This window comes from Oryctolagus cuniculus, chromosome 14 (assembly GCF_964237555.1).
Source record: "Oryctolagus cuniculus chromosome 14, mOryCun1.1, whole genome shotgun sequence".
Classification (NCBI taxonomy): Eukaryota; Metazoa; Chordata; class Mammalia; order Lagomorpha; family Leporidae; genus Oryctolagus; species Oryctolagus cuniculus.
In genome coordinates, this window is record NC_091445.1 from 79,072,483 (window position 1) to 79,087,875 (window position 15,393).

At 38.6% G+C, this 15,393-nt stretch overlaps 1 pseudogene; it reads left to right on the forward strand.

The window, feature by feature from the left end:
- The window catches only part of LOC100350254 (adenylosuccinate synthetase isozyme 2-like), a 50,876-nt pseudogene that overhangs the window by 22,331 nt on the left and 13,152 nt on the right, over positions 1 to 15,393 (forward strand).

The window sequence follows — 15,393 nt, forward strand, 5'->3', positions numbered from 1 at the left end:
TTAAGATTATCAATCAAGTCTATAGTGATGAAGTAGATAAAATATATGGAAGAAAGGATACAATTTCTATCTCTTTTCCCAAATGAGTCCAGGACGTGACATTCATTACCATCATAATTATCATGACAAACTGATCAGGAATAAATTGGGCTGACAAACTCAACTAGGGTAAAATAAAAACCCATTATTCATGCATCATTGTAAATGGCGCCTCTTCAAAAAGCCTTCTCTAACCCCAATCATCAGAATTAATTGCTCCCTGTTCCATGTTCCAGTATAACTTTGTGCTTCATTTTTGGAACCAATCATATCAAGTATGTGCATCATTCTATCACTGTACTGGATTGTAAATTCCTGAAAACCATGATCTGTGTCTTATTCATCTTTGTTTCCACTATCCAGAATACCTCATTGCAGTTAAAATACTCAGTACATATTTGTGAAATCAAGTTCACAGAAATCACTTAAAAATAAGTGATAATATAAGTTCCTTTAAAAATACTATTTGACATTTACCGCATATCATGGATTCAAAACTTCTAAATCTAAGACTATGTGAAAATTTTGTCATGACTTTTATAAGAAAGAAAAATTGAAGTTCATAGATGTTCAGGGCCTTGCTCAGGTTCACATCATAATGGCAGATAAAGAATGTAAATTCCACTTCTATCAGATACTGCTCCTTGGTAAGAGGAAAATTATGATCTAACACTCCTTCCTTTTATTACTGAATCCCATGTAAGCCATGTAATCCCCTATGAAACAGGTTCCAACCTTAGGAATGCACCCTCTTTAGGATGTCATTTTGTAATAGCTTAACCTTCAGTGTCTTATATGAATAGCACCAACATGAAGAAGATTGCCAGTATCAGCCCCCATGAGACAACATTAAAACCTCCACCAGAGCAGCCCTTTGCAAAGTTCTGTGAACCCACATGATCCTGTGAATTGATGCGTCTTTGTTTTGTGGCTGTCGATGACTGGCCCCTTCACCTGTTAGGATATAATTTATGTAGGCTATCACAACAATGCCCATTCCGGTAGAACTTGTCTTCATATACTCATGGGATTGGCTTCCAACTACTGCTCTTTAGAAGTGGAAGATGTACAAACGCTTTTCCAGCTAGAAACCCAGCCAGCCCTGCATGAATGTGATGCATTAGTATCTGAGACAAGTCTGTTAAATTCCACTGTGACCTTTGAGAAGCTATAATTTGGAGAAGTATACTGAGTCCTCTAAATAAATTGCTTCCCGCTCCTCAGTTTTTCCATGATATCATTTTGTTTGTAATTTTTAAAAGATCTCTGAGACATTTTATAACCTCTATTTGATTATCCTTTGCAGATTCTCTGCAATATCTAACTTACATAGCTTTCTCCCAATAAGAACAATGCTGATAATTCTTCCCATTTTACTTATGAGTGTGTTGGGAGCTAGTAAAGTCAATAAATTAACTGAAAATTAATAAATAAATCAAAGCAGAGAGCATACTAATAGAATAAGTGTTCTCAAAATGATTCTATATTCTAATTAGATATCACCAACTGGCACACACATATACAACTGTCTTTATTCTCTGAGTGCTATGGATACCCATGGAAAAACAAATAAATGTTGAGAAATATTGAAAGCTTAAAAGAGGCCTTTTTGAAGAAATACCGCCTGAAGCAGTTCCTATTTTCAGTTTAGAATCAGTGTGAAATGTAGATAATCATGCCAAGAGAGCAAGTGATGCTACCCTGGAGGAAACATAAGATGATGGCTCTTGAAAGTAATAGAGGGAATAAGAGTTTACAGCATTCAGTATAAAACCTTCAAACCAAAGGCAATCTCTGAGTGGACAAGCATGGAACAGCTGGACAAGTGTGTTCACATCCAGGCACCTCACCTCCCCCTTCAGAGAAGCCTGATCCAAGGCCTACAGTCATTACCACCCACAGCAGAAAAGCAGCTCCCCTGCCATTCCCACCCAGCCTTCTCGGTAGGCTTGTTCAGCTTCATTTCCCTGGAGAGCCCATTTCCTCACTGGAACTTCTATCCCATGCTGTGAGCTTTTCTACATTAGGGACACGACATATTGATTTGCAGCACAATTATGTGGCCTGTTGAGCAACTGCCAGAAAATCTAGTAGATGCTACCCTGTAGATCAGCCTTCCCAAGGAGACTCTTACTCCCAGTGGAATAAGAGCTTAACTCCAAAGAGACTTTCCAAGGAAAAAGCATCAAAGGCATTTCCTTTTCCTCATCTTCCTGTTCTCATAAGTGTAGGTCATATCTAGGTTTAATTTAGGGAAAAGAACAAAGCAAAGAAAGGGGGAAACAGAAAAAAATTATGGCCAGAGGGACCTAAAATACAAAAGCACCATGATGTAGATGGCAGTAATAAAGCAATGTTCTGGGGGCAAATAAAACACATCTGGCCTTGGTCATTCTTAATCGGCCATAAATCTCTAAAGATAAACTAGAAACTTCTTCTTTCAAGCTTTTATAGACTTAGATATCACAGTTTTCCAGATCTTGGAAATGTTAAGACTGTAAAGGGTCCAATACAGTAAGCAAGGCCAAAGTACACAAAGTCAGGTCTTGGGTGCTCATTACTATTTTTCTCAATTTTTAATTGCTGACTCCACAGGTGTGGTCCTATTCATCTGTAAAAATGGAGGTGGTAAATGGACTCTACAGGTGTGGAGAGGCAGCATGATTTGCTGCAACATAAACAAAAAACTTGTGAAGAAAGTATTCAACTGGGTACACAACCAGACAATGAAAGACAGCCATGGTGAGTCCAATGAAAACATGCTAGTTGCTTTTCCAACTGTGAAAACCTTTAGTATATAACATTCAAAAAGAATAATGACCTAGAGTACTCATTTCAGGGATGTTCCTATTCATGCTTTTATGATTTCCCAGAATTCTGAGCCCTCCATATGCTGTGGTTCAGAAGGCAAATTTAAGCTACAACATGAAGACCTCCTTTCAACATAACCCTAAATTTCCTCCAGTCCCTACTGATTGTGCTGTCTCCAACACCATTCGCTCAGCCTAGTCTTTCTAGAAAAGCTGCTGAATAACTGATCACCCTCGTTAAGTGTGAAGTCCTTGATTTTCTTTTTTTGCTTTATTTTTCTTTCACTTTTAGATGCAAAGATATTGTTGATTCATTTTAAATGTATTCAGATAAGCTCACTGTTCAACTCCACCTTTATCCAAAAGCATGGGTGCACACACACACACACACACACACACACATTGTCCTCTCTGAAATCACAAGCTGCCTGAAAGTTGCTCTTTTTTGAAACGGAGTAGGATATTAGGAAGCAGGTTACAACACTGGAACTATCGCAGGACATCTTTACCCTAATGTGCCTGCTCTTGGTATATTCAGACTTGATCTATTTCAGTCTGTTCTTGGTATGCAGGAGCACTTAAATTCCAAAGTGATAGATGTCACATGATTGCTTAAAGAGATAATTGGTTTTTAAATACATAGGGGGTTTTTTGTTTGTTAGTTTTTGCTAACACTGAGTTGGCCCCTGTTGAAACATCCAGGTAATACTAGTTAAGCATCACAAGGAGTCGAGAACAGCATACTCAGATTGGTTCTGTTGCATGAGAAAGACTCATTAGAAACAGAAATGCGGGGGAGTGCCTCCTCACCCTCACTGTCCCTGAGCTGTCCTGCCCAGCAGGTGCCACCTCCTACTCAATTACAAACAAGAAACTCACGGTAGTTCTCCAGTAGCAACTCTGTTGTCATAATCACGGAAAGAGGATCCGAGCCAAGCAGCCCAAATGCCATTCTGTTTGTAAAGCGTTCAGATAGATAGCAGGTATAGATGGTCTTGCAGAATCCAACACACAGGCTATGCAAAAAGGGAGCAAGCCCCAGATATAACCCCTAAAAGTTGACTGTGTGGGGAGTCCTTTAAGGACAGTGAGAGACCCTCACTGATGTCATCAGATATGAGAGGGACAGGATGATGCTGCTGAGCAGATTTACCCATCTTTCTCATCAGTAAGATCGCAGGGCTCAGTCATATTCTGCATCATATCCCTGGACATAGGTACCATTCCTGCTTGCAATTCACAGGTTGCTAGTTTTTTTTTAAATTTTTTAATTTTTTTGACAGGCAGAGTGGACAGTGAGAGAGAGAGAGACAGAGAGAAAGGTCTTCCTTTTCCGTTGGTTCACCCTCCAATGGCCGCTGCGGCCGGCGCACCGCGCTGATCCAATGGCAGGAGCCAGGTGCTTCTCCTGGTCTCCCATGGGGTGCAGGGCCCAAGCACTTGGGCCATCCTCCACTGCACTCCCTGGTCACAGCAGAGAGCTGGCCTGGAAGAGGGGCAACCGGGACAGAATCCGGCGCCCCGACAGGGACTAGCTGTTTCTTAAACCTATTCTTCTATTTCTCATGTGGTTATCACACAGAGTCAGATACTACTAACCATTGGTATAGCCAGGTTTCTTAAAAATAAATATGCTTAACTACTTGAAATTGTTCTGAGTTCTATAAAACAGAATGAAAACAACCAAAGTATGAGTGAAGGCTTGTTCCACTACCTTGTTTATTCTGTTACTATGTAAATTCTTGCCATTTGGTCATTTAATGGCCTTTTACTCTCTGTGCAATACTAAGCAGCCAAGTATATTATGGCATTTTCTCAATTTATGGGCATATCTCATGAAAATTTTAATGTTTGTGAAATCAGGTATTCATTGAACAATTAAATGAAAGTAATTTTCCAGCTCCTAGAGCATGAGCTATGCTTTAAGGATACAGCCTGAATATGTGCAAATTTAACTGTTTATAAAGATGTCTGTTCATGTATTATCACCTCTATTAGGATATTTGCAATTATAGTACCACATGTGGTTGAATTTTAGTCAAAATTGAATTCATTAATTGCCATTTGGAATGCCTTAGAAATGATGAGGATCCAGTACAGAGATGAGAAGTTACTAAATGCAGATAGTTGCCATCTGTGAAAACAGTCAGTGGAAATCACCAAGCCCTGAATAGAGAACAATTTTTCTAAAGCGTGATGAGGTAATATGACCAATTCAAATTCTGGTTAGGATTATCATCATGGGTTTCATCAATGCCAATAGCTTCTGACTAAAGGTAAAGAGAAATTGCTTAACTTCTGGCATCATATGTCAATCAAACAATACCAAACAACTGCCTAATAAGTTTAACAAAATAGAAAAGCAAGTAAAACTCCATACATTCTTTACATGCTCATCATTATGTCCTAATGGTGCTAAGAATTCCAAGATTATGAAGTTTGTAATAAGTGCGGCGTTAAGTTCTGAAGGTGTTTTAAAATCAATGATACACCTCTAGTATTTTAAATCCTATGAAAAGAAATAGGAAAATGGAGTGAGAGTTTGTTCGCAACACCAGGATTGGATAACGGCAATGAAAATAACCAGATTAAAATCTTACTTTCACTTTGGCAACCAAAATGAGTAGCATATAAATGAGAATATGTTTATTCTGCCCCATATTTCTTTTCTTTTTCTTTTTTTTGGGGGGGGGCAGGCAGAGATAGACAGTGAGAGAGAGAGAGAGAGAGAGAAAGGTCTTCCTTCCATTGGTTCACCCCCCAAATGGCCGCGACAGCTGGCGCACTGTGCCAAACCCAAGCCAGAAGCCAGGTGCTTCCTCCTGGTCTCCCATGCAGGTGCAGGGCCCAAGCACTTGGGCCATCCTCCACTGCCTTCCTGGGCCACAGCAAAGAGCTTGGCTGGAAGAGGAGCAACCAGGACAGAATCGGCACCCAAACTGGGACTAGAATCAGGGGTACCGGCACCGCAGGCGGAGGATTAGCCTAGTGAGCCGCGGCACCAGCCCCGTATTTCATTTTTTAATATTTATCTCACATGAACCAACTGAATGCAAATGCTTGTAAAAACTTTTCTTATACTTTCAGCAATTCCCCACAGTTTGGTAAATAAGCAGAACAGAAAAAACAGGGAGTATCCTACATGCTCTATTTCTTTGTAGCCCTAAGTCTTTCTTTGATCAGAAAACTAGAAGAATCCAGAAGCTTAGATTTCATTTAAAAACTAATCTAAGACTTTGTTGATTCTCTGTCATACTTCTCATTTAAAATACATTTCTGAAGTACTATCCATGTCACCCAGCCCATTCGCATATGCAGGATGACCTACATGTTCAAAGTATGTTGGATAGTCCCAATATGTGACTACTGTTCAGGCATCTCTTCTACTTTCTCATTTTCCTACACAAAAGCTTTCCTGATTAAATAATAGATTATATGATGACTCATATCATACATGTTATCTAAGTAAACTAAAGAATTTTCAGAAAACCTATATCAAGCAAGTACATGTCAATTAATCTAGATTCCTTATCTGAAGAGATGAATAACTACCCAAGAGAAAAGTCTTAGATATAAGTCTTATACCTCAAAGTTATTTTCAAAGCAAAGGATTTAAGTATAAAACATACTAATATCTCTAAATCCTGATCAAACTTTTGGGGTTGGAATGTATGCTTCGTTGCAAGTGATACGGATTTTTATTTGTAGACATGGCAGTTTGCCATGAGTCATTATCCAGATGTTCTCATAATGCTCAAAGGGTACAGTCTTAGCCTGACTGGATGAGTATAATTCCAAGAATGCATGGCCAGAGTATTGAACGTGGTATGATCCAGATTCACTCACTCCTTTAGCTGACACATGCATTGTTGAAAAAAGCGACAATAGAGTGCCATATCTGTCACAAACTTGCCTGAAGACACCAAATAAACAGCAATGCAAGGCCCAAATGCCTGTAACAGGTGTTTCTTGAAAAGAGGACATGCCTTCTTCTACCTAGAAGTATTAAAAAAAAAAAAACACTTTCCCATCAACAGTAATATTAGCAAGCTGTTTGTCATTCAATAATCCGTTTCTAAACAGAAAATTTCCTATAGCAGGTCTTGCAAGCAAAGAAATGAATCTAGACTACCATGAAGGAAAAGGAAGGATGGAAGAGCAAAGTCCTCACCTTGTTCCAGATATTTCATTTGTATTGGTGACATCATCATTTCACTGGGAAGTTATTAAATTTGGGGATTACAAATTAAATTTGAGGGCTGCATTTCTGTCTTGCATCACTGAGATAATTTCATTTGTGTGTGCTTGCTCTTTTCTATTGCAAGAACTTTATTATTATGTTGTCAGGTAAGTCGCTGAGTGATTGTTTTAGCTTTTCTTTCACCATTTTCCCCATTCCATGATAACTAGAAATTGAAAACTGTATGCTACTGGCACATTTTAGATAATTCGGTTTTGCTCAAATGATAGTGTTTGAAGGAGGCAAATTTATTCACTGCTCTCTCTTCTTCCCTCTAGAGAGAAAGCTGGGTTGCATGTAAATGGAACCAAATGTCCCCACCTCTATACATCCTCTTTCACGGTGTCTCATCCTTCATAGTGACTTTAGTTCCTTCTCCAGATCAGGCCATGGTCCCAGTGAGCAGGACTGGTAAGAAGTAAAGGACAATGATAGGCAATTTTGCCTTAACATGCCTCAGAACCCTAGCCTCTCCCTCCACCACCCAGCCCCAAATAACTCCACCCTCTACATCCACCCTAGCTTGGAATTTTTAATGTCTGTGGGATTTTCCATTCTCTGTGTGGCTCATGAACAAATCTTATGTATCTGCCAATGTCCTTGTAGCCTGCAGGGGCTTAAGAATCAAATCCAGGAAGGGGCAGTAGAAAGGGAGTGCCTTCCTCCTCTGTACTGAGAAGCCATTTTACAGAAGAATACACTTAGATGCCTTTAAAGGCCTTTAAAAAAAAAAAAACCAGAATTCTAGTTAAAGGGTAGCTATAAATTTTCCATCCTCCTCTTTCATCTTCAAATAAGCATGCAAGATGTGGAGGCCCACATAATGTCTTAAGAATTTTTCAATTTGAATCTGCACTGACTCTCATAAATTTTCTACATTAAGTTTTCTTTCTGCTGAGTATCTGATTATGCTATATAGTGTTTGTAATGCTATCATTTCTACCCAAACTTGGGATTTAAAGAAAGGATGCTTGCAGACATTCAGACTATAATCAGGAAAATCAGGATGTAATTTTCCTATGTGTTATTTGTATAATAGCTCAAGTCCATGCTGAATAAGTTCCCTGCCCATGTTAATGAAGATATAAAGACTTCTGTTGACTTCTGAGCTATGGGTGTATGGTAATAGGCTTTATCTTACATAACTGTTAAGTAGGAAAACTGAAGGACCTTCCAAAAGAGATGAGTTAAGAAGAGAGACAAACAATGGCAGAGGAATATCTCCCTTTGGGGTAGCTACTCCAGATATGTCACAATTCTTATACTAAAATTGGTGGAAGATGTTAGGAGTGGTTCCTAGAGAACACACACTTTTTGAACTAGGTTGCTTTAATGATAGGTCTCTTAGTATATGAGCCTTGACCAAGAAGGCATAGTGCCATACTCCAAATTTTTAGAAAATCCAGATCCTAGCCAAACAGAAATGCATTAATTATGGATACACTCCTCTTGGAATCTAACATTCTCCTTCTGGGGAAAAAATATTAGATGCAGTAATCAAATCATGTTTCAAAAATATCTGAAATTGAAATGAGCATGCTGTTCTGGAATTTTTCTTTAAAAAAAAACTGAAAATTTGGGGTCATTGAATTTATTCTATGTTTAAAGTGTTAACTGCAATAGATATGCTTTTATATATGAGAATCACTCTAAAAAAGTTTTCATGATGATAACAGCTAAAAACACTCTTTCAGGGAATATGTACATTCTTCCTTCTTCAAATATTTGAAATAAATTCAGCTTTTTTGTTGTAATAGAGATTCTAAATGAGGATTCCTCAAAATCAGCAACATTTACATTTCAAGTTGAAGAGTCCCTTATTGGACCTGTGCATTATTTGGCAGCACCCTTCACCTCTGCCCATGTGATGCCAGTAGCATAACCCCTGCCCACAATCAACGGTGATGAAGATTGTGCAGACATCAACAGAGTAACTACATGGTGTTTTATTAGGTGAGCACAGACAATAGATGAGGACAGACAAAATTAAGGGGAACAAGATTAGCTAAGGCATAGAGGTAAGAAAGAGTATGATATGAACAAATGTGTTCAGTGAGCGGCCATCAAAAGATCATGGCCATGAGTGGTAATAGATAAGGTAGACAGACGAACGTTGGGTCATGAAAGGTCAATGTCTTCTGCTCACTGCTTGAGAACTGAATTTGCCTCACACCTTCACTTTAGTCATGGTATCTTAAAAGCATCACATAAAAGAATATTTTTAAATACGAAGAACAGGATTCCAGGCACATCTTTGTAGAAGTGAATTAAGCTGTATTTATAGACCATATTATTCCTTTGCCCAAACATATTTAGTTAAATTATTTTTCCTAATATTAATAATACATTGGGGTTTTTTTTTTTTGAAATTGACTTAAAATACACTAATATCCTTACTTTATCATAAATCCTTGCCAAAACAGTTTTTCTTCAACAGGTAGATTAGTATCTTTGTTGCTTTTTAGCTATGCTTTATATTACATCAAAATGTCGGCTTTGTCTAAGCAGTGCTTGAGAGAAGTGCTTTATCCATTGGCGTTCTATTTCAGGCGAGCCATTGATTCAGAGAGAGAGAGAGACACACTTGACCTACTTAGGCCCAGCAGGAGAATTGCAGGAGCTGGGCCCTCTGATTCTAACAGCATCAGCACTGACATTTCCTGGTTTTAAAAAATAGACTTACATTTAAATAGACTGGAACTCCAACATCATCATGTAGTTATCTTTTCTTGGCTGAGTTAGTCCTGTAGCAGTATTGTTACAGCAAACATGATTTCAAAATTTACAGGGAGACATGGAGTCTATCAGACTGAGATTACTTTTTTTTTTTCTCCATAAAATTCAAGCCCTTGATAGACAAAAGTGTGGTGTCAACTCCTGGTCTCCTCCTGTGTGGAAAGATAGAGAAAACTTCAGTTTCCCAAATATTTATTACATCTGTTCTAAGTTAAGCATTGAATATGAATAGGCTCTGTTAGGTGGGAAGTTGACTAAGACCTAATAAAGGTGAAGATATAAATAAACAGGTCATTTTGAATCATTTTAGTACAAGCTTGCTTGGGAGGGACAGGAAAAATGCCTAGGTAGGCCAGTAGTTTGCTGTGCAGAATCTCTAGAAAAGAAAGACCTCTTAAAAGAAATACTCTGGGAGCTGATTCTGCCAAGATAACAAGATAGTTAAATGGGTGAAGGTAGCTCTGAGGGAAAGAAGAACACAAGCAGATAGCAATGGGCAACTACAGGCTATGTGCAGAGGGTGCAAGAAGCCATGTGGGGCTGAGATTGATGCTACAGGACCCCTAACATACAATGGGGGCTTTATTCCAAAGATATCAGGAACTGCTGAGGGGTTTCCATCACATATGTGATAACAGATTGGTTGAGAAATCACCTAAGCGGTTGGATGGGAAAATGTGTTTAAAAGTGATACAACTAGAATTAAGAAAATTATTTAGTTTGCTGTAGTTGTTCTGGTGAGGGATGACATGAGTCTGGACTCACAAGGTTGCAATGGGATAGAAGGAACAGCGTGGAGGAACAATTAGGCAGCAAATGGCTTGGTGACTGGGTGAACTTAAAATTTTTAGTGTGCTACTAAGGTGAATATTAGAAAATAGACTTCTAATTGAAGTTGTTCTAATTATTGCACCTGAAAGACAATAATCCATGATAAGCACTGGATCCAACAACCAGGAGGTAAATTTACTTAGAGGTAGGAGATGAGGGTAATGACAAATTGGGAGGAAAAAAAAGAAATTATGAAATTATAGGCTTCAAAAGAATAAACTAAGTGTTTTATAAATAAGTTCACAGTCATATAAATATCATTTGTATAAAAATTACTAAATAAGTAAACGTGAAGTATGAATGCAAAACTTGTCTGGGTTTATATGAAAAAGTCATGTGCCTATTAAAGAACTGTACATAAAACAGTGCTTAATACACCCTCATTGGTAAAAGATCAAGTGGAAAGTGTAAAAACAGAGAAAAAAAAAGAAAATTTCAGGAGATGAAGACATGTTTAGCAACAGAATTGAAGGAAGGTTTAAACAAACTTTCCTCACTAATGGAGATGATCAGATACTGAAAAGTGAGTGTCACTTCAGGAAAATGATCAAGAGCTAGGATTCTGGAACCCTAGATTAGAATTCTATTCCCCTTTGTCAGTAGCTCTGTGAATTTGGGCAACTCCTTTAACCACTCTGAGCTATAAATTCTCCAAATGTAGAATGGGAAAAAAAATTGGGATAATATCCACATAACTGGGCTTTGTGAGAATTAAATGAGTTTATACATATAAAATGCTTAGAGTACTACCTAGTTCAAAGCAATTATTATTTAATGCTGGCTGTTGTTAATGTGATTAGAACTGGCATAAGTTGAAGATGACAGCATTTTTATTGATGTTATTGCTTACTGGTTGGTTTTTTTCTCAGGAGATATGATTGCAAATAGATTCCAGTTCTTCTTTGGGACCAAGATATTGGCTCTGAGGGCTCTATGGGTCTAAGGATTTCTAAGCAAAGTCACTGGACCAGCTTACCCATCACCTCCGGTCACAAGGTGCAGCTATTTTGAAGTGACTGGGCAATGCACTAGGAATGTTGTTTGCTCACAGCATGGTCCATGATGCAAGGGAAGCTACCTGTTCCTCCATAGGAAATCTACTTCCTTGCCAGTCATTTTACAGCTTCAGCTACAGGAGAGAAGGTTAGGAGTCAACGTCTGTAGATATTGTCTTAAATGATTGAAAAGATATTTGTGGTATTCCTCCAATCTATCAAAATGCAATCACTACGGTTTTGTGGCATTGGATTTAGTCCAATTTATCTTAGTGTCAAAAAAACATCATTTTTGGCAGCTGCAGATATGGCACAAAATATTAGGAAATACAGGACTAATTTTAATGCTATTGGGTAGATTCTGCATATTATCATTTGCCTTTTAAATGAGCCCTGGAAATGGCTGCTAAATACATGCAAACTACCCAATTCATTGTAATTATTTTAGCACTGAAAGATCAAGAACAGTCATGTTTGCTTTAGTGAATGGAATTGTCTTAAATGAAGCAATGGCAGTGAAGAGAGGCAGCTATTTTGCAGCAGTTACAATCCACAGCACAAGGAAACTATACTTTCCATCTAACAGACATTTTATATATAAGAAAAACAGGAGAACACACATTTTCAACTGCATTTGTCTTAGCTGGTGCATGCTTCAATTAATGCAACCAGAGGATCACCTGTAAATAATGAGGCTTCACACAAAGAAACAGTGGCACGCGTTGGTGTTTACAGATACTGAGGGAAGATGCCATTTTCTACGGATCCTGCTCTCCCTTTCTCCCAAGTACTTGTCAACTATGGTGCTTTAAGTTGCAGAAAGCCCAAGAGTGTGCCATAGCTCACTGTAATAAACAATGGGCTTCTAAATCCCACTAAAGCTTTTGGGTATGTGTGCATGTGTGGCTTGATTTGTATTTAACTTAATGTAGAAGCATGCGGGATGCCTCGTTTTAATATGACTGCCTTTTAGCTAGGGAAATTATCACAGGCCAAGAAAGGGGTAACTCACTCATTTATGAATACGTATGTTTGTGTGTGTGTGTGTGTGTATGGACTGTTTGCTCCCAATGGGATGTTAGAGACTCTCACAGACCATCACAACAAAGGCAATTAATACAGAGTATCTCTCAATACTTATTTTATAACACTATTTCAGCATGGAAGTGCTTATTCTAAATCAAACCTGCAAATTTCCTCTCCAGTTGAGCTCATCTCTTGCCTTCAATCACCTGTCCCCTTTTTCTTCCTTTTCCTTTCTCTTCCATTGCCTCTCCTAATTCTTTCATTCTACTTCTACCTCTTTTATTCAATTCTTTTTTTTGACAGGCAGAGTGGACAGTGAGAGAGAGACAGAGAGAAAGGTCTTTGTTCACCCTCCAATGGCCGCCGTGGCTGGCGCGCTGCGGCCGGTGCACCGCGCTGATCTGAAGGCAGGAGCCAGGTGCTTTTCCTGGTCTCCCATGGGGTGCAGGGCCCAAGCACTTGGGCCATCCTCCACTGCACTCCCTGGCCACAGCAGAGAGCTGGCCTGGAAGAGGGGCAACCGGGACAGAATCCGGCGCCCCGACCGGGACTAGAACCCGGTGTGCCGGCGCCACAAGGCGGAGGATTAGCCTAGTGAGCCGCGGCGCCAGCCTATTCAATTCTTTTGAAATATGCATGGTTAAAAGGCATTTGTGCATCTAATCTTACAGAACTCCCCAAAGTCTTATCCATCAATAGCATTTCCTGAAATCCCACGTTGTTCAGGGAAAATCCTTGTTCTCAAGATGTTTATTGACTGGGGAGAAAAACACAGCATATGCTGAATCACAAAATCTCAAGAGTTGAACGAACCTGAGGAGCTATCTTCTGACTCCACAGTGGTGTCGTTTCTGCAACACACTGACAACATGAATCTAACATGCTGGTAAACGATGGTCCAGCGTGCTTCCGTGAATCCTAGAATCACCACCATTGGCAGATGTAGTTATTACATATTTCTCTCAAATGATGAAAAAAAAAATTTTCTATACTTTTTCCAACTGGTCCTAGTTATGCTGAGTTAATTCTTCTGCACAGGAGTTTCTCAAATATGGCTTGACAGTTTTCTACAAATATCAGGGCTGGGTTTCTAGATTGTTTCTCCTCACTCCACACACTTTCCCAGGGTACTATCATCTATCTTGTGGCCTTAGTCATGATTCCCAAATGTTTCCCTGTAGCTCAGCTCTCTTGCTTAAGCAGTAGATGCATCCATTAGTTTCTATCTCAATGTCTCAAAGGTCCCTCAGTCTGAAATGCCTGTATCATTTCCCTCTGATCCAAAACCAGTCTCCCTTGAGTCTCTTGTGTTGGTAAAACCTTCACCTACTTAGTTGCTCAAACCCCAGAGTCATCTTTCATTCCTCATCTCTCACTCCATGACAAAAACAGAGAGCCATTATGATTTTTATATACTTCAGTAGCATAATAAAACTGATTGCTTAAGAAAAAAATAGTAAAGCTATATCATCTATGTTGGGGTTGATGTAATCAACAGAAAGAAAGCAGAGAGAAAGCAGGATTTGCAGGTAATAATATAAAACTAAATCAGTATTTAGATAATATTCTTGGAAATAAAAATATAAATGGACATGTAAGAAGATATAAACAAGCAGGGGTGGCTGTTCAACACAGCAGTTACATCACTGTTTGGGATGCTCACGTTCCCTATCAATGTCTCCAGTTATGCTTCCCTAGTTCAGTTTCCTATAGGCAGCAGTTGATGTCTCAAATACTTGCATCCCTGATACACATGTGGGAAATCAAAGAAAGCAATAAGATGACTCAAAATGATGATAAATAAAGGAATGATGTAAACTTAATATGCTGGCTTCAAAACAGAGTGAAGAGTCTTGTATTGAAGATCTTGCCATTAGCAATTTTAACATTCTATTCCCCTGTGTTACAAATTCATATCTAAAATAACTTAAAGATTCCATGTCTGTACACTACTCCAAAGGATAGGAGAAGTAAAAAGCAGGAGTATCATTTTTGTTCTCACTTTCTGAGATCTAGCCCTTATTATTTCCTGCAGTGAGTGGCTGGAAACAGTCCCAGCTGGTTTATGGAATATAAGCTTCAAAGGCACTAATATTTCACTTTGAAGATAATTTCATATGCAAATAATTCACATGGGGAGGGAATTCCATGCATTCAGAACTGCAGCTTTCATGAGAACTAAATAATTGTTATGAACAAACAGCATTGGTTAACGTTGGGTGGGGTAATAATGATGATCTCTAATGGATGCACTGTAAAAGAGTCCTAAAAGAATTATATGGGAAAACTAAGAGCTGAGAGTACTTTACAAGCTCAAAACTACTGAGCGCAGGTGGCTGTCAGCTGGAGTGTTGACAAGACAGGTATCAACTGGATATTTTAATTGTTGGTTGAGCCTGCATGAGAAATAGGATTCATTGCCAAGGAACTGAAACACAGCAAGCAAAAGATGGTAAAGGCATTTTTCTCTCTCTGAGGAGTTGGTATTTGAGTTGTTTCCTTTTTCCATGTTTCAAATCTAAAACTTGAAGTATAACAGAGCATTTTAAGAAGCCTGCACCAACAGAGACCATAGCGATCAACCTCATTGAGTATTCCAGGTTGCTGTAAATTTATATTTTCAAAATACTTTATTTTAACAACTAACTGTAACATAAAAATAATAAAAGGCCCAGAACTCAATATTCCAATGAATATAATTTTATCGAGAGTGTTC